Below are 25,357 nucleotides of genomic sequence, written 5' to 3'. Positions count from 1 at the left end.
TGAGATCACGACTTGAACCAAAGGCAGAGGCTTAACCTGCTGAGCCACCCAGGAGCCCCGAGCCTCAGTATTTTTAATCTAGAAAATGGGTATTTTGTCATCACAGGTGTCTTCACGTATAAAGTCACTTAATTCTACCACAATCTCATGAGAAGCTACTATCATTATCTTTGCTTCACAGGTGAAAAAATAGAGGTACAGAGAGGTTGAGCAACTTGTCTAAGTTTGCACAGCAGCTGAGCAGCTGAGCTGGGATTCAGACCCAGCAGTCTGGTCCCGACCTCCCACACTGATGAGTGAACATTTTCCTGTTGGCCGGGGAAATACTGTTCCTTTCCTATATACTTCAGTAGCCTGGGGGAACACTGGCGGTGCCCCTCTCCCACGGGCCCTGAGAAACTCTATATACAGGCCTGGCTCTGGGGACAAATGCCTGGGAAGAAGTGACCCAGTCTGCATAAGTGATGGTCCAGCACCTGAGGGTATGTGGCCATCTCCATCTTGGCCTTGTGAGGGATGTGCAGGGGGTGTCACTGGGAGGAGGGGGCTGCTCCCAGACTTCAGGAACCAGCTGTGTTTTTCAGCAAGGTTGCTTCAGGCTTTGTCACCACAATACGTTTATTTTTGGAGAATTACTATTCCCAGCTTGGCCCACCAGTCCTCTTATTCATCAGCCCCATCCCTTCTGGTTTCTGTGTAAGTGCATTGTGAATCAGCTTTGCTGCTGCTAACTTTGCTTCTCTTCTAAAAACAGTATTTGTGTGGGAAGCTCTGTGTATTTGCTCACTTCAACAAACATGACTTCCACCTACGGGACACCATGATGGCTGCTCTGGGGACATCAAAGATGAGATTGGTGTGGCCTTTGCCCTCAAGAGTCTTACAGTCCACTCACAGCACTATAACACGCACAGAGGTCCCTGTCATGGAACGTGAGTGGCCTCCAAAGTCCCACCAGGACATCAGACAGGGCTCTCAGGGAAGCTTCCACAGGGAAGATTGTACAAAAGTAATTCATGGTGCAGAGATTCCAAGACACTGTCACTCATACAAGGACAGTCTTAAGATATAATTTTATTCCTCTCTCCTATGATAGTGCAGATGTTGTGGTGGGACAACCTCAGCTCCACGAGGTCATTCAGGGACCCACTTCTGCTCTACCCCATTGCTTTGCTCCATTGTCCTATTGGGTATCCTCTTCAACCATATGGTTAATGCTTGGTTGTTGCCACATGAATGTTCCAGCATGTTCCACATGAAAGTAGGAAGGGCAAAGAGAGGACGGAGGATAGACCCAGAAGGGACTCATTTATCCTGGTGGCCACAACTTGTTCATTTGGTCACATCTAGTTACAAAGGATGCTGGGAAATACAGTCTATAGCCAGGTAGACAGCCCAAAGTGTAATGTGGAAGAAAGGGACAATAGGGGGATAAAGGCGTGGGCCTTGGCATATGGATAGGATACGCTGGGTGGAAATTAGAGGGGGAGGATATTCTAGACAGAGAAGATGGCAGAAGCATGGGAAGGTGCAGGGTGGATTTGGGGCAAGCGAGTAGCAAGCATAACTGAGTGTGGGGTTTAGGTAGAAAAAACTGGGGTTTAGGAAGAAGAGATTGTGGCCCACCTATGGGTGGAGCTGGGGTGGACTTCATCTCTTTAACAGGCTAATCAGTCTTCCCATAGAAGGTGACCCTTGTCACCTGCTAGCCAAAAACAGATCTTCTTTGATCAACCACACAGGATGTGCGCACTTTGGGCCCGACTCAGGAAATTTAATCTTGAACTGATAGTGATCTAGATCCTATCGATGGGGCACCTGGGTGGCTCCATCAGTTAAGCATCTGACTCTTGATTGCAGCTCAGGTCATGATCTCGGGGTCATGAAATGGAGCCCTGCATGGGGCTCGGCACTTACTGGAATCTGCTTAAGACTGTCTCACCCTCTGCCCCTCTCCCCACCCATGTGAGCTTGTGCGCGTGCTCATGCTACTTTTGTCTCCCTCTAAATAAATAAATAAAGGCACCTGGTTGGCTCAGTCGGTTAAGTGTCTGCCTGCAGCTCAAGTCATGACCCTGGGGTCATGACCTTGGTTTTGGCGTTGGAATACATGCATTTTAATCATGATGTTATTGTTTTAGCTCAAACCTTGTTTTTGTCTTGCTTTCCCAAAATGGCCATGCTGTCTTTCTGAGTTTTCATAATTTCTGGATTTTTTGTGTGATTTACTAAACAAAGGAATTTTTTTCATGCATAGTTATCCCTCCTTCCGATATGAAATGCCAAAAGCAAACAAACAGAAATCATGAAGAAAAAAATCACCAACTAGGTATCTCTCTCAATAACACGCTGTTCTGTCTTTGGCATTCGACACTTCAACAAATGCTTATTAAGGCGCTATTGGCAGGTACAGTGCCAGGTGCTGGAAATACAGAGAAGAGACACAGTCCCAAATATCAGGGAGCTCACAGTCTGGGGCAGAGTGCAGGGCTGTGTGGCGTGTGGCATAGATAGATAAATAATTATTTATGATTTAATCTGTATTTATGTATTTATTATGTATGATTTAATAAGTATTTATGATATAATCCACAAATGTTGCAAGAGACATAGGACAAGACCGTATGGGAACTTAAGAGAGAATGGTGAAGGGGCCTCAGAAGGGGCTGATCTCGGACTGAATAAGGGTTAACAACTTGAGGAATGAATAAAAGAATGTTCCCGGTGAAGGGAACAGCTTATGCAAAGGCTTGGAGAAATGAGAACGGGTGGGGCAGGGGTGGTTGGAGAACTTCTGGTATCTCCACGGGGCTCTGGCTCAGGGGACCAGGGGCATTGGGCTGGGGAAGCAGCTGGGGGTGTCCACAAGGGCTTTGCAGCCACGCCAAGCAGGTGGGTTTCAGGCCCAAAGGCTCTGTGCAGTCTTGCACGTGATCGGATCTGTGTCTGAGAAACAGCAGCCTTGTCAGCACAAATTGGGAAAGGAAGAGACTGAGAAGGGAAGCTGTTGCATTATTTCAGGTGGGACATTCTGTGGTTTTCAGTGTGTGCAGACGAGGGAGGCCAAGAGAGATCTGGAGGATATTAAGAAAGAAGCACCTCTTGCATTTGGTGACTGGTTTGGAGAAAAGGAGTGGTGCCTGTAGATGTTTGGATGGGGGTGGCCGCTCCCACAGATGACATTACAGGAGGAGGAGCAGGTAGGAAGTGGACGGTGTGGAGTTTGACCCTGGCAACTTTGAGATAAGGGTAGGCAGTCTGAGACGCAGGAGGAAGTTGGAGGTAGAGGACGTACTAGTGTGGTGATGCTGGTTGAAGACAGGAGTGTGTTTAAACCTGGTGAACACTGAAGGACGCACCTGCTGTGTCGTCAGCTTTCACTCAATTAAAAAAAGCTTAGGGGATGTCTGCTGTGGTCCCAGAACCTCTGCAGTGACTCTGTTAGCCCTCTGCAGAAGCCTGCAAGGAAGAATTTGTTTCCCGCTCCCGGGCCAAGCTGAAGAAAGGATGTAGGTACGGGGAGCAGTCCAATTTTACGGGGAGGTGCCGGGAAGAGCAATGAGCTTGCTCAAGGTCAGACAGCACAGAAGGTAGCAGAGGGGGGATCTGGAGCAGGTCTTTTGCAGCCTGGTCTTTATCACAACTGCTTTTCATGCTGTGGGTGAACTTGGAGCAGAAGGTGCTCATATTGGGGTAGGATGTGGTACCCACAGGGGGTTGCACGAGTAGGTGGGCTGAGGTCAACCTGACCACGGCCTTGACTCTTGTTCAGGTACTGAATTCTGTATTGGGCACGTCATGAGGAAGACTCACTCAACCCAGTGATCTGGTAACCTTTGCAAAGGGTTTGGCTCTCTTTTTATTATCCTTGCTGGAGCAGGAGGCTTAACTGCCTCTCAGGCCTCCACATCTCCTGCCATCCAAGTGGCTGGAGGTGAGGTCTGCAATGAGCCAAAACGGACCCCAGGGCAGGCCTGTCTCTGGTGAGAGGAGACGTTCCCTAGCATGAGGTTTAAAAAGGTTTGCACAAAGGGGGTGAGGGGTGGGGGGCAAAGTGGGAGGGGGCACTTAATCACCCACATTTATTTAGCAGGAGGCTGAGGTAGTGGGTTGAATTGCATCCCCCATCCCCCATAAATATGTTCAAGTCCTAACCCCTGGTACCTGTAAATGGTCCTTCTTTGGAAAAGGGGTCTTTGCTGATGTAATGACCTTACTTGAGTGTGAGATGAGATCATCCTGGATTCGGGGTGAGTGCTAAATCCACGAATTGGTGTCCTCATAAAAGAAAGGGGAGGGGGATCTAACACACGCGAAGAGGTCCCTGGGAAGCTGGAGGCAGAGAATGGAGGTCTGCCGCAAGCTCGCGCCCAAGAGCATTTGGAAGGAGCGCAGCCCTATGGACATCTCGATTTTGACCCAGGAAGACTAATTCAGATTTCTGGCTTCCAGAACTGTGAGAGAATAAATTCCTATTGTTGTAAGCCACCCAGTTTGTGGTAATTTGTTGTCATAGCCCCAGGAAAGCAATTCGGTCTCAAACACAGGGCAGGCAAGAGCCTCCTATGCCTGAGGCAGGCATCAGTAATCACTCAGCATTCTTTCCCATGGAAGCCGGTGGAAGCAGACCCTGCCCCATTCCGACCAGCTGCAAACCCCTGACTGGAGCTGGCAAGCCCCGTGAAACTCATCGGCATCCTTGGTTTGGTGCCTACCCCTGGGTGACGCCCTGGCAGTTCGGGAAAGGGTCTGGCGGGACCACGGTTCTCAAGGGGCTGGGCGTCTTTGCCTGTGTGGGGTGTGGGGGGCGTGGGGGGCGTGGGGATGTGAGGTCTCGCCTCTGCAGCATTAACAGCTCTCGTCAGTGTTTGAACATCTGCTCAGGCCCACCTAGACTCTATTCAACAGCTGGGCGTCCTCCAGCTCGCTGGCTGCCCAGCTGTGGACCTGCACACGGCAGCCCAGCAGTCAGTCGTGGCTTACCCCCATGAGATGAATAAGTCACCCACCGAGCATTCAGCAGTGAAAACCACGTGATAAATAAAATGCACCAGTGCCTAGATTTAAGGGCCTTCCCAAGGAGGCCTCCTTAACTTGGAAAGGAGCCATGGAGAGAGCACAGAGGAGGTGTGACCTGGGAGCTGGGTCTTGAAGGAGGAGGAGAAATTTATCCAGGTATGGAGAAAGAGACAAGACCTCGTTAAGGATAGAGGCTTCCTTACGCATCATGGCGGGCATCTCTTACCCTTCTGTCAAGGGCTGATTGCTCACTCAGGGTACTTTCCTTCCTTCCTCCTCCCTTCCTCCCTTCTCTCCCTCCTTCTTTCCTTTCTCTTCTTCCTCCTCCCTTTTTTCAGCATATTGATGAAGCATTACTTTCATCAGAATCACTGACTATAGTTACAAAAATGCAGATTCCTGAGCTGTATCCCAGACATTAAGGGTTGGAATCTCTAAGGATAGGACTTAAAGATCTTCAGTATCTGCATTTTTAAAACATTTTATTTATTTATTTATTTATTTATTTATTTATTTATTTATTTATTTGAGAGAGAGAGAGAGAGAAAGCATGAGCAGGGGGAGAGGCAGAGGGAGAAGCAGGCTCCCCACTGAGCAGGGATCCCAACACAGGATAGGGATCATGACCTGAGCCAAAGGCAGACGCTTAACTGACTGAGACACTCACTGCCCCTTAGGTATCTGCCTTTTTAACCCTCTTCCCAGATTACTCTGCTGCACCATCACCTGGAAATTATTGACCTAAAGGTACTTCCAATGCAGCCCACAGTCGATGGACTGATAGAAAGCAGGCATGTGGGCCTTTGTCTGGAGTTCCATTCTCTCCTCCGGAAACTGGTCGTGAGATATGGAGGCTCCTTGGTTCAGAATAGCCCTGAACTGTGGGCCAGTCTGGGCAGGCCCTGCAAAGGGGTGTAGCACTTAGCGGCTAGCCTGGGATCCAGGGAGAAAGGCTTTTTGCTACTTATTACCTGGGTGGTCTTAAGCAAGTGGGTTCACTTCTATCTCAGTTTGCGCATCTGTAAAGTGGGGCTACCAATAGAACAAACCTCAAAGGGCTGTTGAGAGGACTAATGAGGGTGTGTACGTAATGTGCCTCACCCTGGTAACACTGTAGAGTTTAATAAAGCAGAGTTTTTGTTTGTGTTTGTTTTTAAATAGTGGTGATGAAGAAAAGTAACTCATATCTTATCTGGGAGAGAAAACTTGATTGAAATAATCATTACAGAGCCCAGGTGAAACTTAGCTGTTTAGGAGCTACTGATCAAATTGCTGAAAATAGGGACGCCTGGGTGGCTCAGTTGGTTAAGCAGCTGCCTTTGGCTCAGGTCATGATCCCAGCGTCCTGGGATCGAGTCCCACATCGGGCTCCTTGCTCGGCGGGGAGCCTGCTTCTCCCTCTGCCTCTGCCTGCCATTCTGTCTGCCTGTGCTCGCTCTCTCTCACTCTCTCTCTGACAAATAAATAAAAAAATCTTTAAAAAAAAAATTGCTGAAAATAGTGTCAGAGATGCCTGAGGGTAAGCAATGATTCTCAATATACGGCACATCAGATCCGCTGTGTTCAAGAATGGTCTAACCTTAACCCTGCCAGGCCCACTCTGTTGAACTGTAATCTCTAGTGAGGAGGCATCTGCATTTAAAAAAAAAAAAAAGGAAAAGAAAAAGAGGGGCACCTGGGTGCCTCAGCCTGTTGGTTAATGGTCTGACTCTTGATCTGAGCTCAGGTCTTGATTTCAGGGTTGTGAGTTAGAGTTAGCCCTTAGTTGGGCTCCTCGCTGGGCATGAAACCCAGCTTAAAAAACAGATAGATAGATGATAGATAGATAAATAGAGTAAGTAAGCTTTCCTACAATAAGTGTCAAGTGAAGGCACTTGTTGAAAATCTTTCCTGATCTTTCCTGATTGCTTGATTGCTCCAGGAAATCTTGCTTCAAGGCATTGGGGATGGGTTCTAGAATTTGCATTTTTAAACAGGGGCTTCTTCAGAGAAGTTAGGGAAGCTCTGGTTGAAAGCAAGTTTGACCTTCTGTAGCAGAGAGAACTTTTGGTGTCATCTGACTAGTCAGAAGCCTCTTCCTTGACTAACCACACTTCTTTGTGATTGTCTTTCCCCGCAAAGAGGACTCTGGAAAGTGCTCATGGCAGGGAGAGGGAAGAGTTGTCTGGAGGTTACAAAGCAGAAAACCTTAGTCAGTGCACGTATGTGTTTGTGCAAACCCGTGCACACTCAAACACACTTGCGGAAACTACCTAAGACAATGGTAGAAAAAAGAACTGGTTAAATCGTTGAATTTGGGCACAGAGACTGTGCTCAGAGAAATATTACCTCTAATTTTCAAAACAAAAGGATGAAGAAGGGATATTCTCATGGATAGCTGGGGAGAATTTGGGTCTCAGCCCTGAATGGAGGGTCCTGTCCTAAAACCCAACAGTCTCCGCCTCTGTCACTTTACAGGATGGTTACAGCTTCACCGACCGTTTCCTCCTGGGGAATTCTGGGAGGGCTAACACCTGTGTGCTTAATGCCTAGAAAATGCTAGAACCTGACCTACTAATGGTGCAAGAGGGAAAGGGGCTCTTAGCCAACCTCAGTGAGCCAGGAGTCAGGATAGGCAAAGGCTCTGGCTCCCTGCCTCCCCATTGTAGAAGGCACTTTTAGGCAACAGGCTTGAGCAATAGAAACCAGAGCAGGACAAAAGAGACCACAGTGACCACTGAGCTGAATGCAAACAGTCTCACTGACTGACTGACTTCAAAATAGCCATAGGCCCTAACTAACCGATGGGCCACTTATGACTGGTAATCCTAAGTTTACCAAAAAAGGGAAAATTCCATAGGTCCCTATACTCCCTCAGGATGGACCCTCAGCACTGCCTCGTGGCCAACAATCTCTCCTTTGCTGTCCTGCCCGCTGCTCCCTGGCCGTGTATTCAGAAAACTTCTGGCTCTTTTGTTCTGCCTTGGGTGAATTATTGACAAACTGCGCTGCTGGCCCCCAATCCATCAGAGCACCCCACACCCACCTCTTTCTAAGGAACACTCTCCCCAGTCTAGACTCTCCTGTTTGTCTCCTCCCCGAGGTGGGCTGTCAAGAGGACAGCTTTGCCTGCTGAACCCCACGCTGCTGGTATGGTAGCTTTTCTATGTGACTTCTCTAACAGGAGCTTGGAAATAGTATTTTGAACTTTTCATGCTCATCTAGTCCCATTTTGAGGGACTGTCCTCAGCAGACATGTTGAAGTTTGGGATGAACCAGTGCTGGATTAATAGACCAGGCCAGGAACCACCAGATATGACAAGGATCGAACAAGGCCCAGAAAATGGTTTATGAGAACAAAACAACAAACACGAGAATATGATGGGCGGATTATGTGGCACGTGAATTATCCCTCAATAAAACTGCTGCCCTCTCACCGCCCCTCCCCCACCTCAACAAATAATTAAATACTGAGAAGTAGATGATTTCCTGGAAAGGTGGTTTCTCATTTTAAGACCTACTGACCAGCCTATGTGAGGCTTGGTTTTTCTCTCCCATCCTATCCTGTTTAGAAATAGAGCCTGTGTCATCCACCAGCATCCCAGAACCAGACCCACGCCCACCCCCACAAACCATGCCACTATTTAAGAGAGTGAGATTTGAAAAATCCCGAAACAGCTAGAGAGGCTAACCATGGTTTTTCAGGTTTGGGTTTACAAGCTGAATCCTAACTCCTCGTGCTACTAGCAGCACTCAGTGAAGAGTTGACTACAGGCCAGTCGTTGAACCCTATAAGGTAGCAGGAGCTGCATTTCATGCCGGAGAAGACTGAAGCACGGGTTCCGGAAATTGCCCGGAGTCACTCAGCCGCTAAGTGGCTGGCCACAGCTCAACCTCAGGTTCTAACTTTGGTTGCACATGGGAAACATCTGGAGAGCTTTATAACCCACTGGTGCCTGGTTCCTGCCCCCACAGCTTCTAATTTTATTGATTTGGGGTGTGGCCTGAGCATCAGGCTTTTTTTTTTTTTTTTTGGGGGGGGTTTTGGTTAGAGCACACCAGGTGATTCTAATGAGAACCTATCTCCAGAGTCGGAGGACTACAAGATCAAGGCTGTTCACTCCTTGCAGGCGCCGCACCCATGACTTGAGTAGCTGTTACTGACACAGCGTGGCTAAATTCCTCCATCTGGGGTTAATTCAGGGAAGAAGAATATAAGTTTCAGGCCAGTGGCCGTGGCTGCAGAACCCCACAGGACTCCTTAGGCCGTGGCCAATCCTTGACCTTTGTTAGCCTCCTCTCCCCACAGCGGGAGACCAGGATCAAGTCCAGCCCCGCCCCACTCCAAGCCCTCTGCCCACGTCTCGCCTGGGTGGGGCGGGGTGGGGCCGGGCAGCTCTTCAACTCCAGAGCGCATGTCAATAGCAAGAATTCTTGATTGTTAACCCACCTAACCCAGTGCCAAGTTCCTGTAACTGGCTTCTGGACTCGGTCCTGCGTCAGCCCTTGTAAATCTGGCTAAGGTGACACTGCTTCTGCTAGCTTCCTGCAAAGTTCCCATCAGGAACACTGCTTCTGTTTTCATGTGCTGCCCTTGTTTCACTTAGCAAGGGTCTTGGACCCAGAGCTGCCCCTTTGTAGTAACCACCCCAAATCCCTATCCTGCCACCATTCCTGAGCGGCTCTCCCTCCATCTAGTTTTGTGCTGGCTTCCTTTCGAGTCCTGGCAGTCTGCTGCCTGTTAAATGGTCCTCTTAAAAACCCCACACTTGCCCAGGACTTATACTTTCAATGGTTTATTGGTCTGCCCTTCAAAAATAGAGATTAGAGTCCTCTGAATTTAATACGGAAATTCGGTTGGAAACACACAGTTGAAATACTCAAGAAGACAAAGCGGGAAATGAGCCCGAAAAAATGATGGCCCACCCTTAGGACCTCTCTGCTGTGGCCAGGTGGTGAGGGGAGGGGGTCCTCCTCTTCCTACCCTGTCCTCAAGGCTGGACTGGCCCTGCCTGCAGCCGCCCTGCCCCACCCTCCCAAACCCGGGCTGCCTTGCTGCCCACCTCTGCCATCAGGAGGCAGCTGCTGCAGGGAACCTTTGTCTCCCCAAACCTCACAAGTTCAGCAGGACATTGGCTAAACTCGATTGAACAATGCAAGACCCCTGACTCTCATCGTTGACCTCTGTCCTGAGTACTGACCCCTCCTGTGGTCTAGCATAGGATGCTCTGACCTGCAGACTCCCAGCTCGTCTTCTCACGGCTGAGCTCCCCCTTCTCAAGGCTTTCAGGTCTGACTTTTAGAAACACTTCCGGTACCGACACCCTCCCCCATGGCTTCAAGCTCTTTGCAGAACCTCCCTCCTCCTCCTCCTCCCTTCAGCTGAGGAGCACAACTGCCTAGAGCCCATGTGAGTGGGGGCGCTTTGTTCTTACACCTCCAATTTACCTTGGGCCTAGAAGCCACTGTTGACGTTCTTGTAGCTTCTTGCTGTTGACAGGCAATTACGTGCTCACCTTCCTTTGAAATCTGTGCCATCCTCCTACACCATCTGTAATGTGGAGGCTTAGTTCCTCTACTGACAGAAAACCTAAAGTAACCGTGTCTCAGCCACACAAGATTTTTATTTTTTTAAGTCAAAGAAGTCTCAGAGGTAGACAGTCCAGGGCAAATGAGTTGGCTTTGTGAGGTCCTCAGGGACCCAGGCTTCCTTCTGCTCACTGGTCTGCCATTGCTAGGTTGGGACCCTCATCCTCACAGCCCAAGATGCAGCTCAAGCTTCTGTCATTCCACGAGATTTCCAGGTTGGCCGTAGTGCGAAGGAGATGAGAAGGCTTCCAGAAGTACCAGAGAGCAGGCCCATGGCCACCCTGAGCTGCCAGTTAGGCTGGGTAATGTGTTTAAACAGTCTGGGTGACAGTGATTCCAGCTAAAAAATCAGTCCTTATTGTTCAGGAAGAAGGGGTGGGTGTGTGTTTGACAGCAACTTTCTGTCCCTTCCAGGTCCTTCCCTGCTAACCTTGTTGTGCCGTCCATCTACAGCTTGGTTCTTCTTCACAAGCTCTGAGGGCTTTAATGCTTGCATCATTTGGGGAGTCCTCAGCACCCCTGACCCACTCTGTGACCTTCCCAGGCCAACAGTCGTGACCTCCCTCCAGCCTCCCATCCTGGCGGCCACAGCATGGGGCTCGTGGGTCTACCTTGGTGAAGGGTGTGGTGTCCTCTGACCACTACCCTTATCCTTCCAGCTCCCTCCTCCCTCCCACCGATTCTATTCTGGGACCTCGTCAGGATCTTGAGTTCTCTGACTCTGCATTTAACATCCTCAGTTTACCTCTCAGGGCCACATGGTGTTCTGCCTTTCTTCTGCCCACAATCCCAGCTCCCTCCCTCCCTGACGAACCCAGCCCTGTCTGCAGAGCCTGCCCCTATGGACACCACACAGTCCAGACTCGTGGTGTCCAATGGCAGCTGCCTCCACACACTGCTTTCAAAGCCTTTTCCATGGGCTTTGAATTTCCTTTGCAGAGATTTCAAACCCTGATGACTCCCTTAAGCCCACCCTGCCCCCCAGTAATGACCCTGCTTCTTCTCTTTTATTTTTTTTTTAAGATTTTATTTATTTGAGAGTTTGGAGGGTTGGTAGGGGCAGAGGGAGAGGGAGAAAGAGAATCTGAAGCAGACTTCCAGCTGAGTGTGGAGCCCAGTGCGGGGCTTGATCTCACAACCCTGAGATCATGACCTGTGCCAAAATCAAGAGTTGAATGCTTAACTGACTGAGCTATCCAGGTATGCTCCTGCTTCTGATCTTTCAGAAAAGGGGTCCTCAGGTATGGTCTCCTCCATTTCCTTCCCTCTCCCCACACCTGCAAGCTTCTTCAATCCAACCTTTTCCTTCTGCCCCCATCGCCAACGGGGAGGGGTCTCCTCACTGAGCCCAACCAGCTATAGGTAGCTCCACCTCTCATCTTCCTTTGAGTAGCCGCTCCATTTCCTGTACCTTCAATTTCTTTGTCTTCCTTGGCTTCTTCCTCCTTGTACAGAAATATGAGGCTGTCTTCCAAACTGAAAAAGCCCTCGTGTATCTCACTCTACTGATCTCTATAGAGATCCTTCCACAGCCTGGTTTGTGGAAAAGTTGCCTACCCTCCCTTTCTCCACTTCTCCCTTTTGGACTTCTGCAGTTTCCTGTCTGGCTCCTGCTCTTACTATTCCTCCTGGAAACTGGGCCAAGGTGCCCACTGATAAGGCTTTTTCGGGCCTGTCCTTGGTGGCTGCCCTGGGGCAGGACTCACTATCAGCCACTCCCTCCCTCCTTGGAAATTCTCTGTCCTCTTGGCCACCCTTTCTCTCGTCACCCCTCCATGGTCTCCTGTGCCAGCTCCTTTTTCTTGGGGCCTTGATACCGGTAATTCATCCATCCCAGGAAATGGAGGCTGCCCCCGCGGCCTGGGCCACCTCACAAGTCTATATCCGCTGAACTGACAGAAGTGCCTCCCTGTCAAGGAAATGTAACATGCAAACTCAGCTTTCATTTACCTTTCCCTAGAAAACAGGACCTGCTGGCCTTATAAGGAAGGCCGTGACCTTCCAGCCAGTCCCGCCCTGTTCCCCAGTTGTTGCTCTAAGAACACAAGCTCCCTCGGGAGAGTTCTCCAGTGCCTGAGAGGCACAGTGTTCCCCAAGCCAGGGGTTGTTTTCCCTTGAACAAAGCACATCAAGCTCCTTACCTATTGTTTTTATTTTTGTCACTTGACAGCGTGTTGAGAACGTTGGATTTTCCCAGCGCTCCTCAGCCCCACTGCTCTGCTCAGGGGCCATATCCCTGTGGGGAAAAATAGTTGGAAGAAAGGCAGGCAGGGATGAGGGGTCCCCACCCTGAGAAACCACCCAGAAAGGATTTTTATACCACCTTTCCTGCCTGATAGGTAAATGACAAAAACCTCATTGGGTGACAGGTATGTGGAGGGTTAATCAGATTAAAACAGCCCACGAGGGAGCCCATACAAACCCCTATACAAACTCCCCTGGCAACCCTCTCAGGTCCACCTCCTTGGGTCCCCTCCCTCTTTGGGGGGCTTTGTACTATCGCTCAATAAACTTTACCTTGCTGCTCACTGCTCTGTCTGGTCTACCTCTTCATTCTTCCAAGCGCCATGACCAAGAACTGAGGGCACTGAAAGGAAAAAAAAATCCTGTAACACCCAGGGATCTCTTTCATACCCAGGTTTTGACTGCTTCCTACATTCCAGCAGGACTCTGGTTTGAACCAAACAAAGTTCCCCAGTTCTCAGGCATGTTTGGGCATGTCTGGGGGCCCACTGAATGGGATCAGCTCCCGTGTGTTTATCAGTGGACTAGATGTCTCCTGGAGAAGAACACGGCTATTGTTTCAGTTCCCTCCATTGCAGATCAACAGAGGGATCACGGAGTTAATCCAATACCCATCCACAAGCACTCTTCTAGCACTGGGAGGTGGGGGTCAGCAGGGAAGGAAAAAGACCAAATCCTGTCTTCATGGAAACAGGCATAAACAGCAAAATAAGGAAGATGCGTGTGAGAAATGCAAAGGAGAAAAATTACATGGGTAAAGGGATGGGAAGTGTGTGTGTGTGAGTGTGCGTGGCTGTTGACATTTGAGGAGGCATGATCACTAGGGCGGTGTGGCGAGATCGAAGGGGGGATGCATGGCCCTGTGCAAGGGAGAGTGCTCCAGGTGGAGGGAACAGCAAGTGCAAAAGTCCTGAGAGGACAGAAAAGGTCCTTCACTTGAGGATTGAAGGGAGCCCAGTGATTAAGGAACAGCAGCCTAGAGATAAGGTCATTGCATCCTGAGGGTGTGTGAGTGTGTGTGCACGTGTGTGCATGTGTGTTAGGGCTGATAGCTCAGGGCTTGGTAAAGACTTGGGTTTTGTTCTGAGGTGGGAGGACAGGGGAGGGTTTTGAGCAGAGTGATGACATGGTCTGGTAGATTGTAAAGGTTCGCTCAGACTGCCGTGTTAAGAACAGGCTAAACGGCAGAAACAGGAAGACCAGGTAGGAGGCTGTTGCACTAATCCAGGCAAGATACGATGGTGGCTGGGTCTGGGCTGGGAACAATGGAGGTGGTAAGTGTTTAGAATTTGCCTGGATTTTGAGAGTACTGCCAACAGAATTTGCTAATGGTGGACCCAGAGATGATATTATTTAAGAATGAATGATCCAGACCCTGGGTACTGATTACTGCCTATGCCTATGCTATGCCTTCAGACCGTACCACATGGATGGGGTTAGGTTCCCCCTCCAAAGCAAATTGATGGTTCCAACATCAGTCATTGTGGAAAGATGCTAATCCTGGGGTAGGAAGGAAGGCAAGCTTGGACTGGGGTCAGGGTGTGGGGATGCTAGAAACCTTCCTGGTCATGGAGGTGGTGGTTTTGGTGTGGGCAACAGTGTGGGCTGAGTGGGTTAGTCCTGACCTGTGCGGGGCTTGGCCTGCTAAGGGACTAGGATATAGTTGGTTCCCGTTGGTTTTCAGAGAAACTACTTCTCATTGTGGTCAGACTTCATTTACTTGTTGCACATGTGTTCTTTTCAATGCAGACAGGAGTGCCCTTGATGGTGGGCACTGGCAGTGTGGGTCAGGGCTAGTGTCGTGGCTATTGGAGGGCCCTAGTCATGGCTGAGCCCAGGGGGCCCACAGTAAGCAGAACCCAAGGAAAAACCATGGGTACCAAGTGGCAGCACAGGCCTAGTTCATGAAGTAAGTTCATGCAAGTTACCCCCCGCCACACAAACCCAGGGCCCCCAGATTTCCCTGGGATGTGTGTGAGAGGCCCTGGAGTTTCCGAGGAGCAGGAGGAGATCCAGGCAGAGAAAGACCATCCTGGGTGACTCACTGTCATGCTATTTTCCACACCAGCCTCCTGTTGTCTGGGAAATGTGCCTTCTCCTCCTTGGCTGACTCCCAGTCTCTCCCTCCAAGCTAGCTTTCCCTCCTGATATCCGTACCTCCTAGGCATCTTCTGATATTCAAGACCCCAAACCCAACATGTCCCACAGTGAGCTCTTCTTCCTCTGCCAATCCCTCTCCCTCCGCTCAGCCCCCAGAACAATACCATCACCCAGCCAGCTGCTGGCCAGAACCCTGGAGGGAAACTTGACTCCCTCTTTCCTTTTTTCTGTCACACCCACTTAATCATTTGGTCCAGTGTGTCACCTCCCAAACACCTCTTAATTCCCTCTTTTTTTCCCATCTTTGCTGCCCCAGGCAGAGTTCTGGGGTGACCCTTGCAGGTTACCCTCCCACCCTCTTCACCCCCACAGCTCTTCCTGGTGACCTTCCTGGTCCTGTCACCATCCTGCTCGCAATTCTTCCTGGCTCACCATCACCTTCAGGAGTAGAGCTCTCCCCACGGCACAGCATCAGGACCTTGTGTGTGCCTGTGTGTGGCCCCAGGCTACCTGTCCATCTGTTCAGTCTTGGGCACCGCCCTCTGTAGCACTTCCCGTGACAGCTCTGAACACTGGGGGTGGAGGGGTGGGCTGGGGTGGGGGCTGTTATTCCCAAGGTCTTCTGTTTCTTTGGACTGGAAGGAATTTCAGACTCCCCAGAGGGAAGAGTATAGAAGAAAAAGTTCCTCCCTCTGCCCTCCTGGGGCAGGGGTGGGCTATTTGTTGACCTGGGAGAAAAGACACAGCGCTTTCAGCCGGATATCTTGCTCTTCCTGTCCTGCAGAAAGATGCATGTGGTCCTGTTTCCCAGTGTTTGTTGACTGGGGTGGACTTTGCTCTGGGAAGGGGGGAGGTCTGTGGTTTTGGGTGGGAGGAATTCAATTTATGGGGGACCCTTCGAAAGCCCACTCCCTCCAAGGGCTGTTTATTATTCCCCTAAGACTCTTGTGAAATGGGCTCTTTCAAACCCTCATGGTTCAGCTTTTGCTCTTTCCTCCCTGAAAGATCCAGCCATTGTAGTGAATTTCTTTCTTGTGTCCAATCTCACTCAGGTTCTGCATGAGCTGTGGTGGTCACCCTTAACCCCTTTCTCCAGGCTGACTCCTGGGCACCCTCCTTGTTTCTCCACCACACTTTGTTAATCCGTCTATCCTTACAAGTCCCTAATTATGCTGCAATGTCTGTATGTTTAATGCAGGGGTTGTTTGTTTGTTTCTTTGTTTTCTCTCTTTCATCTTTGTACCTCTTGTTCTTGGCACCAGGTCTGGCACGAAGGATTTTCCTTGGTAAAAGTTTGCTGAATAATTTAGTTCAGCCTAGTGTGTTTAGCACAGATGGTGTTCTGGGCACGCTAAGCACTGGGATACAAGCTGTGAATAAGATGGGGACCCCTGGAGGTGTATGGTCTAGTGGAAAAGGCACACACACTTGCAATTAAATAATTATCAAATAATATGCTAAATTCCACAACTAAATGTACGTGAGATGCGGCTCTTAGGTGGTTAAATACTGGGTCTGGAGTTAGGACCCAGATTTAAATCCTAGCTCCACAACCCACTAGCTTCATTGTCACAGCTGTGGAAGGGGAGGAACAGTACCCGTCTCCACAGGTTAAGGGTAAAAGGAGATGAAGGACGTGAAAGTATCCGGCGTGGTTACTGGGCTCAAGTTTGCAGAATTGTTTGTGCTGCCTCGTGTAGGAGCCTGGAGCCTTTGATTTTGCCTTGGGCAGTAGGACAGCTTACACGAAGGAGGGACACTGGCCTGGGGTTCAGAGACAGGGGCTCTAAATTGCATCTCTGGAGAGAAGTCTTTAGGGCGGGGTGGGGTCTATAACCCTGTGACCCTCAGGCATGGCAGCGTCCAGAGAAGTGAGCTCACAGGAGCAGCAAGGAGATCTGGGGTAATGTGTCCCCAGCCTGCCTCTGAAGTTGCTGAGTCAGGTCCAGGCCCAGAGGGCTCTGTTTTGTTCCTAAGGAGCTTGTGGCCGAAGGACAGGCCCGAACAGGGCCTGGCTGCCGGGACTTTGTGCCCAGTTATTTCATGGGAGCAGCTCAAAGCTCTGCCCTGCTGGGGCCCCTCCCATGCCCCCCACCCCTGCAGGCTGGCCCCAGGGAGCCTCAGCCCAGATTCCTGAAGGGAGTTCCAGCCTGGATTTACAGAGGGAGTGTTTTTGGCTTGGGGCTTTGTTCTAGATGCAGCCCCCAAAGCAAAGAATTCCCGCTTCAAGAGGCAGGTTTCAGCCAGTGATGAGATCCCAGCTCTTGGAGTCTGTAGCCTTGAGCAAGTGGTCTCAGTTCCTTAATAGCTCCTTCCTCTGTCAAAGGGAGAGAGCATCACCAATCTCCCGAGATCCTGACCAGAATGAAGTGAGAAAAGGTGTGTTCTCTTACTTTGCATCAAGACCTTCCTACCTAATGTTTTATTCTCAGGGGTCTTGTGGGAGAGGGAAAGAAATGAACTAGAGACTCACTTCTGATTTGATCCATCTTGGAGGTACCTGGAAATCAGGGCTTCTTGAATGTTCTCATGGCCCAGGGATCTGCAGGATGGATTCTGACACAGCAGTTCTGTGATGGGGGCTGCGAGTCCACGTTCCTAACAGTTCCCCCACCCCCCACCCCCAGCTGAGCTGACTCCTGATGTCCTGTTACCACCACACATGGGCAGCTCAGGGCTCGTCCTCTTCACGTCCCTCAGGGTTCCCTGCCTTGTTCTCCTAACCAGCCTGGCTGCCTCCAGCTTTCCCTGACTCCGTGCAAGCTGCTCACTGTCACCGGACGAGTCTTACTGAAGTGAAGGAGAAGATGTCTGATGTCCAGCCACTGCTGCTTTGATGTCCAGGAGCCGCTGCTTTCTTCAGAGAGGGGTAAGGAGCGCATCTTTGTCTCAGGAGTGGAGGGGCTTTTATCCAGCAAAACACCTTGGAGGCTGCCTGGGTGTGGGAGGTGAATGACCCAGGGCTAGTTTACAAGGAGACCTTAAGTGGTGTGAGGTAGAGCATGAAAGGGGACTATTTCAAGTCCTGACCTTTCCCCATGTGGGGGGTGATGATGTTGAGTTCTTTGCTGAGACTCAGTTTCTCTGTTGGGAAAAGGCTTAGCAGGTGCTGGTAAACACGGGCCAGTCGGCAGGGAGGAGCACCTGCTCTGGGAAGGACCAGATGAAAGGCCCAGAGCCCATCCTTTCCATCCCCTCTCTGCTCTGCTCCAGTGTCTGGGGGGGGGGGGGGGAAGAGAAGGCCTGGGTCAGTCCCTCAGGCTTTTAGGAACATGTGCATAGGCATTCGCATAGGATCAAGTCTTTCTTGAAAGAGCTGGTGGCCATCTCCATAATGTGCTTGGAGATACTCTGGAGAAAAGGGCAAAATGGGCAGGCAGGTGCTGGGGAAGAGGGTAGGTGTCCCAGTTGGTGGCTCCCAGCATCGCCAGGGTCTGGACCCTACAGGACCCTTCCCCACAGCCGAGAGGACTTCCCTAGTTTTCTGACAGCCTCATTGTCAGCCAATGAGAATCCCTGTGCTGCCTTCACGTGGTTCTAATGTCAAGAAATAGAAAATTAAGATTTAGGAAATTGGACAAATCTGAAGGAGTTGCTGTGCATCTGGAGGAGTCTGGAGTTGTAGCCAAAGAGTCTGCCACCGGAGGGTTGGAGGGGCTGCTCTAGAAGGTCAGATTCTAAGAGCGGATCTGGAGGCACGCAATTTTCTAGCTGACGAATGAGAAAACGCAGATGGCGATTACTGCACAGAAACCGCATTCGGGACATGGGGGCCCCCGTGAGGCTTTATGCACGTTTTTGGTCTCTTTACACAAAAGAGATAATTGGCGTGAGCCTGGCGGGTCTGTTAGCTAAACACAGATGTGTGCTTGCAGCTGCAGCTGGACTTGTCCAGCGGCAGGAAGAAATTGTGTGCTGTGCAGGGGTGAGCAACGGACAGAGCAGGGCAAGCCGGCCGCTGACCTGTGGCGCCCCTGATTCCTCCTTGACGGCCTAGATGTAAGATAGGGAAACGCTTTGAAACACGGGAGGCCCTGGAGTTAATCTAGCAAATTACTTTACACCTATGGCAGCTCTGTGGACTTAAAAAAAAACAAACCCCAAAACCCCAAATCCACTCTCCCAATATCTTTCTTTCACTTATTTATTAATCTATTTCCAGAAAGTGATGGGGGCAATTTTTAATTAAAAACACGTATCTAAACTGGGTAGCTTAGACATAAGTCAGAAAGGTCAAAAGCCAGAGAGGAAGCAGGGAGAAAATTCTGCGCAGAACCTAAGGTAAGAGGTATTAGGCACTAAATGCAATCCTGACCCTCACTTGTCTTGTTTTCTCCAGCTTCCCATATTTGTGACCCTGAAGAAGTTGCCTTTCCCATGGCTTCCTCCTGAAAGAAGTCACGGAAAATTTCTCAAGGAGTTCAAAGCTGGAGTCTGGATCCTCTCACAGCAGCTTTCAGAGCCCAGGGGTAGAGCTCAGGAATCCTCCTTTCTGAGCCTGTGGCCCCCTGCTGCGCTGCCCTCTCCTTGCCCTGAAAAGTCACTGCTCACCTGCCATGTTTGTTCTTGACCCCAGACCCAGTGAAAGCCCCTGTCCTGGCCTCAGCTCACATGGTGAGTGTCTAGGGGCGAGGCAGCCGTGGCAAGTATGGGGAGGCCAGGTGCTGCCTGGAGCGCCTGCTTCTCCCCTGCCTGCAGCTACCTACTGCTAGCAGGTGCCGAGGACAGTTCTTTGGCTGGTGTCTGCACATGGACCCCTTCCCATCTCAATGTTCATCTGAGTTGGGGCTGTGTGGCCAGAAGTGCAGGGAGAGGCCAAGGGTGGGAGAGGCAGGAGGCTGGAGAGTGGACAGGGCACTGAAGACCATGTTGAACCGGCGACTTTGTGTTTTAAGCACGGAAGGGCCTAATCAGATTAGATCCTCATGCCCACATAGCACCGGGTCCCCAGCTACTGTGACAGGTGACATTCAACACTCCCTTGGTCTCTGCCATTCCTTAGGCCCACTCTCCGAGCTCCAGTCATACTGCCGATCTTTAAGTTCCTCCAAAGGGCTTGCTCTCTCCTGTCTCTGGGCTTTCCCGTGAGTTTGCCCTTTTATGATTAAGAACCCACAACCTCCACTTGGCGGATGCCTGCTCCTTCCTTAGGAAACAGGGGCCAGCTGCCTCACCCTGGGGCAGGTGACCCATGGCTCCTTGTAGTTCCCCTTCAAAATATTCTCCTCACTTGTAATTACATGGATGGGGTGGATAGTCTCTATTTTTGTGGCCCAGCAGCCTATTTTGTATTATAGCTACTGTATCTTTCTGTTATCCCTCCTTCGCTCTCAACCTCTGTGCTGTGGGTAAAGCTGACCCCTCCCCTGGGGGAGCAGTGACCTAGTCTACACTAAGCAATAGTTCATCCCCCTCAGTGATGGGCCCAGGGCTGAAGCCCACTGATTGGCTTCAGTGATGGGCCCAGGAATGGGCAGGTGATCTAAATGAGCCAATCAGGGCTAAGGGCACTCTATCCCTGAATACTCGTTTGAGTTTTGGGGATCATTAACTCATTCACTTCTAATGGCCTAAGTTGGTAATGATTGAACCGCAGGTTGCCTGGGTCACCATGACTTGCCTGAGAATTGAACTAACCAAGAGGGAGCGAAGGCAAGAGATGGCTCCTCGTGACGGCATTTAAGCTTTGAATCAAGCTGTTCCTAAAGCCAATTCTATCCTTGCAGGCTGCTCTTATAGGAACCAGTCAATTCTCTTTTTATTTTTTATTTATTTAAAGATTTTATTGACAGGGTGAGAGAGAGCGTGAGTGCATGCATAAGCAGGGGGAGCGGTAGGCATGGGGAGAAGCCAGGAGCCCTATATGGGGCTTGATTCCAGGAGCCTGGGACCATGACCTGAGCTGAAGGCAGACGCTCAACCCACTGAGCCACCCAGGTGCCCTCAGTTCTCTTTTTTAAACACAGACCTGTTTGGGTTGGATTTGCTGTCAGTTGCAGTTAGAATAATATAAATGATAACCTTGATCTGTGTTGTCTTCCCTTTTCCATGATTGCAGGGACTATGTCTGTGTCCCCAGGGCCTAGTTCAGGGCCTGGTCCATAGAAATGTTTAACATAAATGAATCAAGACATGAAGAAAGGGATCTCAGAGATTCTCCAACCCCACCCCTTCGTCCTTTCAGACTTGAAAAGGAGGCAGTGGGTTGTGGTTCTTTCTGGGTGATGATCCTGTTACAGAGTCCCATTGGAACTAATTTTCATTAGAGCATGGATCTCAGACTATAGGAAAGCAGCCCCTTACAAGTCATTGCCAAAAGTGGCTCTGGGAAAGACCTGTTGCCCAATGAGATTTTTAGAGTGCCTGAAGTTCTACTGTCAAGATTTCTTTGGCTTACAGTTCTGGGAATGCTTAAGAATTCTCTGTGAATATATATATACATATATATATGTATATATATACATATATGAATATAAGAAACTGTATTTACTTATATGAATATAAAGAAACTCTGAAAAGTTATACAAGAAACTAATAAAAATGATTACCTGTGGAGTTGGGATGGGAATTGGTTCAATGAAAAGCAGGTAGAGGAATGAGGATTTTTATATTGTTTGTATTTTGAGCCCTATGAATTGAGCCTTTTCAAAAATTAAGTTAAAAAAAAAAAAGAATATACATGAATGCAGCACCACTAGGAGCCATTATCAGCTTTTAACAGCTGGGCTGGGGGGCATTTATTTATCAGCTTGTTTTTCAACTTGGGAAGCTGGTTTAGTCGGGGAGGCCATGATAGTGTTGCCAGGAGTGGTTTGTCTTGGTTGAGGGAGGGGGTGGTAGAAAGAGGGGAACATCGGGAGAGGTCTGGCCTGGGCAGGTCACACATCTGACAAGGTGAGAGTAAAGAGAATTAGGCCAAAGGGAAGGGTAGGGCATTGAAGATACTCTTTCCCAGGGGCTCACCTGCCTCTGGTGGGACTTGATAATTTCGGACTCCTTTCACCTAAATAAGTTCCTGACACAATTATTTATGTGTCTGTAGGCATGTCCTCTCAACTTTCCGAGCCTGTTGACTTATCTGTAAAATGAAGGGGCTGGACTCATGGTCTAATCTGATGTTCTTTCTGGTTCAAATGTTCTCATTCTAAGATGCTGTCTTCTCTCCTTGCAACCTGTCCAGAAAAGGCACAGGTTACAATAATCAGGGAACAATACGTGTATCTTCAGGACATGCCAAGCTTAACCATTGAAGAGAGCTTGGGATTTGGAGTATCTGGCAAGGACAGTCACAGTGCCTTCCTGTATGTCACTGTTGCTCATGCAGGTTAAGCAGACAAGCCAACATGTTACGATTTAGATAACTGTGCTGTGACGCGCTTCCTGCCACGCTCACCCTGCACTTCTGAGGCTCCCTGGCGGACCCCCTCATGCCCTCCTGATGCAGTGGACTACTTCATGGCCGGTGGACACCTGCAGAGCTGAAAACCTGACCCTAGGGAGGCTGCTGTCTCTTCCCCCTGAGAGAACAGGGAAGGCTCTCACCTTAGAAGCACAGTCATGGTAGTAGCTCTGGTTGTCTCTGTGGCCAGAGGGTAGTGAAGGGGGCACAGATAGCATTTGGGGATGACCAGAAGAACACAGACCTGAGGTGGGGTGATGGTGGAGCATCCGGGCTATTGTGTGGGGCTGGATGCTGGATATGGACCCTTGGGCACAGGGTCTGTTAAGGGATGAGATGCAGGAAGCCCAGGGGGAACATTCACCAAGGGCTCAGGTTTAGATTTTTATATGATAGCAATAAATATGGGCACAGAGATACAGGGACAGGACTGAAAGGCTTTCTGTCCCTTAAAACTGGCAGCTCCTGGCTTTCAGCTCTTATGATGGGTCAAGCACAGCCGCTGCTCACAAGTAAGAGAATAGTGTGGGGTTAAAATTTATAGAACCTACAGTGCTTATAATACACTGGAAAAAATATGCACATACACCCATACAATATATATATTACATATTACATACAATATATATGCCATTAAATTCTGTACTCTTACGTGGCTTGTACTTTTGTGTTCATATAGTAATTTGCTCAATGTAATGATTTAGATGACGTTAGAAGTTTTGTGATCAGTGTCTGGAACTTTCCTTTTCTGACTGGCTGTGAGGCGCAGCCCCTGGAGGCCTAGCTGGCCCTTCTTTGCCAGCAGGCCCTGTGGGGAGATGGCTGGTCCCTCTGAGCCTTCCTCTGCAGATGGTGGGCTTGAGATTGTCCAGGCTGCCAATAGGACACCATCTTTTTTTTGTTGTTAAGAAAAAAAAAAAAATCAGTAAATGTCTCATCTGCCCATCCAGAAAGATGGGGACCAAATGAGCAGTGTTTACCTCTTGGGAGAGTGGAAGGATTTCTGCATTTTTATATATTGTGTGTCTCAGTGCACCAAAAGAGTGAGAGTTATGATTTTTTCCTTTTGTGGTTTTCTGTACCTTTAAATAAATAAAATTAAAAATAAAGCCCAGTCACTGCATTCTGGGAATATTTGTGCTGAGTAGTCATGTTCTAAGGTCACGGAGATAGGGTTTCCCCGTCTCAGAAAGCCTGTCAGCACAAACGCACTGACTCCTGTGGCTTCCCCTATTGCCTCTGCCAAGCCTGGGACCCTGATTGCCCATCTTCTGTTGGAGGTGAGGAGTCCTTTCATGGTTCCTCTTGAACTTTAGGACAACTTAGGTGCCCTGAAGTACTTAAGGAGTCCTTTTTTGGAAGGGAGTTATTGAAATTGTGCCGATTTTTTTCCAGAGGTGGACCCTAAGCTCCAGATGACAAGTGCTTCTGCGCGGAGAGGGTGGTTTCGAGTCCTTGGTGAAAGGGATCTGGAGTTTGGTGCCTCTCCTTTTCTCCTAAAAACAGGTGGTTCAGACCACGGAGGGTTTCTATTTTTGGCGGGAGAAGAAACATAGACCTCCACCACTGCGGGACATCCTTAACAACAGCAAGCCGACTGAGGGAAAATGGAAATGGATCATATTTTAAAACAGTGTTATGGGTGTTGTTCCCAGACCACAGCCCAGCAGGGATATTTTATCCCGTCCTCAGTGCAGGTCTGCCCCCTATGGGCCAGATTCTCGATTTATTAGTTTCATCAAGTCTGGTAAGGCTCAGAAGATGCATCTTTAAAAAAATTTTTTTTTAAAAATTATTTTATTATTTTAAAAAGATTTTATTTATTTATTTATTTGTGTGTGTGTGTGTGTGTGTGTGTGAGAGAGAGAGAGAGAGAGAGAGAGAGAGGGAGAGCGTACAAGCAGGGGGAGCAACAGAGGGAGAGGGAGAAGCAGGTTTCCCGCTGAGCAGGGAGCCTGACTTGGGACTCCATTCCAGGACTCTGGGATCATGACCTGAGCCCCAGGCAGCTGCTTAATGGACTGAGCCACCCAGGTGTCCCTTTACTTATTTTTGACCATGGGTCTTTTTAAATCCCTAATCCCTCAGAGCAAAATTTGTGTCTTTCTTCTCCACTCTAACTAGCTTAGCTCTATACAGAGTTCTTCAGGACCTCCTTCCTCTGCTGGGTCCTTCAGACCTCAGGGACGGAAGAGTTGGACTCAGAATGTGACTGGATGACTCAACAGCTGACCCGAAAGTACAGTAAGAATTTTTAAACCATAGAAGGGGAAGTTTAGGCAAAGTACTTTCCTTACTCTCTGTCTGGAAGAAGTGTATGTTTCTAGAGCAAGTACCGACACACAGATGAGCAGTTTCCATTTTGGTCATGTTATAACCCAAGATGAGCCAATGTGGGGCATCCCGTGTTGAATTTCACTAGGCTGTGAAGAGCCTAATGTACAGATTCTGCCTGTAGATGTCTGTATTTTGATGTTTGGGATTCACCAGAGTCAGACACTTCGTGTAAAGGACTGATTATTATAGTTCCTCAAGAAATAATCCACGTTTTACCAACTCTGCTCCTGTGTGATGACCAGGAGCTCTGGGCCTGCTGGCCACACAGGGAGCACAGTGCAGGCGGGCACTTTCATTTTGCGAAAATACTCCTGCGATTTGACACTCCCTTGAAATGGGTCATTTTGGGTCTGCGTATGACATGAAATTTGGTGGTGGTGAAACACGTTTAAGGCAAAGCAGAAGAATGCTAAAGGAGAAAACCGATCTAGTTTTGTGGCAGGAAGTTCTCTTGAAGGTATGCACTTTTATATTGACAGAACTTAGCAGAGAATTCACACTTACTGAGCACTTACTATGTGCCAGGTGCCATGCTAAATGCTTTCCATGGATTATTTCACTGGTTTCCTCCCACCAGTTCTGTGAGGTCGGTGTTCTTACAATCTCTTTTCCACTGGTGGGGAAGAGGCACAGGGAGGATAAGTGATTTGCAGAACATCCTGTGCCCTGAAGTTGTAGGGTCAGGACTCA

General features: G+C 49.3%; 1 long non-coding RNA gene across 1 annotated transcript; it reads left to right on the top strand.

Annotated features, from left to right (window-relative positions):
- Positions 1-3,028: 3,028 nt before the first annotated feature.
- LOC125098546 (uncharacterized) lies at positions 3,029-24,099 on the top strand. Its single transcript, XR_007126862.1, has 3 exons — positions 3,029-5,175; positions 19,271-19,545; positions 22,112-24,099. It is a non-coding gene; the product is annotated as an uncharacterized LOC125098546 (long non-coding RNA).
- The last annotated feature ends 1,258 nt before the right edge of the window (positions 24,100-25,357 follow it).

This window comes from Lutra lutra, chromosome 4 (assembly GCF_902655055.1).
Source record: "Lutra lutra chromosome 4, mLutLut1.2, whole genome shotgun sequence".
Taxonomy (NCBI): domain Eukaryota; kingdom Metazoa; phylum Chordata; class Mammalia; order Carnivora; family Mustelidae; genus Lutra; species Lutra lutra.
This window is presented reverse-complemented; position numbering and strand designations above follow the sequence as displayed.